The 4,131-nt window shown below is 42.4% G+C and overlaps 1 non-coding gene across 1 annotated transcript; it reads right to left on the reverse strand.

Moving 5' to 3' along the window:
• Nucleotides 1-1,414: 1,414 nt before the first annotated feature.
• Nucleotides 1,415-1,521, reverse strand: LOC142173927 (small nucleolar RNA R71). The gene has a single exon (XR_012703292.1). It is a non-coding gene; the product is annotated as a small nucleolar RNA R71 (small nucleolar RNA).
• Nucleotides 1,522-4,131: the final 2,610 nt, after the last annotated feature.

Genomic DNA, 4,131 nt, shown 5'->3' on the forward strand with positions numbered 1-4,131 from the left:
GAGTAGCTAAATCTATTATCTAGGGTTGATGGAACTAATTGTTGGATGAAGTCTTGACTCTATTTTGTTATAATTGAGCCGTGTTTGTTCTATGATTGTTCAACTACGTATTGTATTGTGGTTAATTGAAAGGGCCCTTGATTAATCGTGTCTAGTTACCTTGTGTTGCTTGAGAAAGAACACTTGGTTAGATTGTTGTTGAACAACACCACTTTTGGGTAAGTTAAGAGATTAATTACTTGAATTTAAAAGTGGGGTTAGAAATAACGAAGCTTTGGTGGGATAATTCTGAGTTGCATAAATTGTTAACTAGAGTAGTTCGAGAGAATACTTCTAGTAAATTATCGTAATTGACCGACAGATAATTACGGTAGCCTGGAACTCATAATCCTCATAGAGTACGGCGAGATTATAGCTAAAGAGTTAAGAATTAATCCGGCAATTGGAGAAATCAATAGCTCTAGATCATTTTACCCTTGAATTCAATTTTAGTCTTGATTATTGCTAATTTTATTGTCATTTTTCCTTAGCTAAATAAATTTCACTGATTATTCATAAAACTCTTGCATTCGGAAGTTGTCTGAGCTTATCATTAGCATTATTTAAAGTTATAGTAAATAGGTTAGTTCCCTATGAGATTCGACTCCGGACTTGAACCGGGTTATATTTGCAGTGCACCGCTTAGTCCTTTTTACAAGGCATAGTTGGGCGTGATCAAATTTTGGCGCCGTTGCCGGGGAACTAACGGTGTTATTTATTACAACTTAGAAGAATTGCTAGGATTCTTAGTTTAATTTAATTTCTTACGGTGTTTAAATTTTTCCATTGAAATCCTCACGTTTGAATTCTCCTGTGACTCAGGTGTATTCCTAGAAGCTCTTCGAGGAAAGCATTCAGGGCATTAAATCGAGCCAACAAGAAGAACAAATAGTTATAACAAAAACACACACTCGAAATTGAAATGGACAGCGTGGACGATGTCAACGGAAACAATCGGAATAATCGGGTTGACCCAAATAATGGAGTGGTGGCACCTCTTGTGCCAGAAGATGCTCTTTATGATTGGGCACAACCAACTGCTGATAACCTGGCCACCGCCATTGCTATACCTCAGATACAAGCGGAGACATTCCAGATCACCAACAACATGCTGCATCTGTTGCAAAATAAGGGACTGTTCTCCGGGTCATACATTGAAGACCCACAACAACATCTGAAGAATTTTCTATCAATATGTGTGACCCAAAGATAGCCGAATGTGACTCTTGAAGCCATCAAGCTATTACTGTTTTTATTCTCTGTGACTGGAGAGGCTCAAACTTGGCTGAATTCGCTCCTAATAAACTCCATTGCCACTTGGGAAGAATTAGTCAAACAGTTCTTAAACAAGTTTTATTCTCCCAACAAGACTGCAAGGCAGATTGATGAGATATTGCAGTTCAGGCAGAAACCAACTGAGACCTTGCAAGAAACATGGGAGAGGTTCAAGGGTATGCTAGTGAAGTGTCCACACCATGGCATTCCAAATCAGATGCTGGGACAACGATTCTACATGGGTTTAGCAGACAATTTGAAGGCCAATGTAGATGCTTCGGCTGGGGGTGCATTTTTGAGCAAGACATTCACAGAGTGCAAGATTCTTCTAGACAAGATGGCTCAAAATTCAGGCTGGATGACTAGAGGTACGACACTTATACCAATAGTGCATTTTGTTGCTCTTGACCCAAACAATTCCCATGCAGAGAACATAGCCACTCTCATGACTCAGATGAGCACTGACAAAGAAAATTGATGAGATGGGTACAAAGCAAGTGCACACTGTTGATACAACAAATGGAGGATTGTGCACTCCTTGCATAAACCAGTCATATGTGTGCTCGTGGAGTGGAGAGAATGACAACCAGGGCTTCAGATAAGACATGTATTATGTCAATAAGTTTGGAGGTCAGAGGCATGGTGGGCAACAATGGGGACCAGCACCAAACCAGCAGTACAGACCCAACCTGCCACAACACAACCCTAATTCTGGAGGCGCACGACCACAAGGTCAAGTTGTGCCTTATCAAAGGCAACATGGCTATAATCAGCAGCACCAGCAACAGTTGGCCTACCAACCACCTCATCAACAACAGGACAACAACATGATAGAAATCAGGGGCATGCTGCAACAACTCATTGGAACAAATGGTAAGATGCAAGATAAGTTAGCAGCACATGATTCAGCAATCAAAGGCATTGAAACTCAACTGGGATAGCTGTCTATGTCCTTGAACAATCGCCCCCAAGGAACATTGCCTGCAGATACAAATATTAACCCAAAGGAGCAAAACCCAAATCAGCTAATGACGGTGAGTCTCAGGAATGAAAGAGATTTAGACAGAGAGCAAGAAGTTGCTCAATCTCGGAGAGAAACTACACCAACTACTCCAGTTACATTAGAGGCAGATGGGTCAGCAGAGCTTACCGAGGTGGTAGTTGAACAGGCACAGGTTGACAAGGGTAAGGCGAAGGAAGGTGAACAAGTCTCAGAACAGGTGGCACCTCTTGTGCCAGAAGCTTCCAACAAAGAAAAGACATCAAGTAGTGGACAGAGGTTGACTCCTACACCATTCCCTCAGAGATTGGCAAAACAAAAGAAAGATGATCAATACAGGAAATTCATGGAAATGTTTCGACAGATTCAATTGAATATTCCACTGATGGATGCTTTGAGGGAAATGCCAGGGTATGCAAAAATGATGAAGGACCTGATATCGCAGAAATTTGACTTCCAGGACATGTCCATTGTAACTCTGACACAGACCTGCAGCGTGGTAGTGACAAGACCTATGGCCCAAAAGGTGTCTGATCCAGGTAGCTTCACTATCCTATGCACTATTGGGAGTTATGCTTTTGCTAAAGCATTGTGTGACTTGGGAGCCAGCATAAACTTGATGCCCTTGGAAATCTATACAAAACTGGGCATTGGTAGAGCTAGACCGACCTCAATGTTGTTGCAACTGGCTGATCGCACAGTCAAAAGACCGACATGAATTTTTGATGATATGCTTATGCAAGTGGGAAAAATTGTATTTCCTACAGCTTTTGTTATTCTTGACTGTCAGGTGGATGAAGAGATACCCATCATTCTGGGAAGGCCATTCTTAGCCACTGGGAGAGCATTAATTGATTGTGAGACTGGAGAGTTAAAAATGAGGTTGAACAATGAAGAAATAATATTCAACGTTCAACAATCCATGAGGAGACCCAGTGAATTTGCAAACTGCTCACTAGTGGAGGCCGTGGATGTGATACTGCAAGAAGAGGATGAGACCCTTAATGTCAAGGATCCACTAGAAGCCTGCTTGATGAATTTGGAAGAGATGGACGGTGAAGGGTTGGCAGAGTGGCTCATGGCTCTTGAAGATCAAGGATTCTGGAAAAGGGAACCTCGGTTCGAGCCCCTACACTTAGAAAAGAGAGAAACATCGCCTGCAAAACCATCAATAGAGGAGCCACCACAACTGGACTTGAAACCGCTTCCAGCCCACCTTAGGTACACTTTCTTGGAGCCTAATTCTACTTTGCCTATTATTATATCATCTAGTTTGCTAGCTGTGCAGGTAGAGCAACTATTGCAGGTATTGCAAGAAGGTAAGACTACCATTGGTTGGACCATGGCAGACATAAAGGGTATCAGCCCAGCCTTTTGCATGCACAAGATTCTTCTGGAAGAGGGGCACAAACCTTCTAGGAAACATCAATGACGAATGAACCCGAATATGAAGGAAGTAGTAAAGAAGGAAGTGATCAAGTGGCTGGATGCGAGTATCATCTTTCCCATCTCTGACAGCAACTGGGTCAGTTCTGTCCAATGTGTGCCAAAAAAAGGAGGAATGATGGTCGTACAAAATGAGAATAACGAGTTGATCTCGACTCGTACAGTCACGGGGTGGCGGATTTGCATGGACTATCGGAAACTGAACACAGCCACTCGAAAGGACCATTTCCCATTACCTTTCATTGACCAAATGTTGGACAGGTTAGCTGGGCGGTTCCACTTCTGTTTCTTGGATGGATACTCGGGGTATAACCAGATCTCAATAGCCCCGGAAGACAGAGAGAAAACATCCTTCACTTGTCCATATGGCA

The sequence above is a fragment of the Nicotiana tabacum genome, chromosome 19 (assembly GCF_000715075.1).
Source record: "Nicotiana tabacum cultivar K326 chromosome 19, ASM71507v2, whole genome shotgun sequence".
In the NCBI taxonomy this organism is placed as follows: Eukaryota; Viridiplantae; Streptophyta; class Magnoliopsida; order Solanales; family Solanaceae; genus Nicotiana; species Nicotiana tabacum.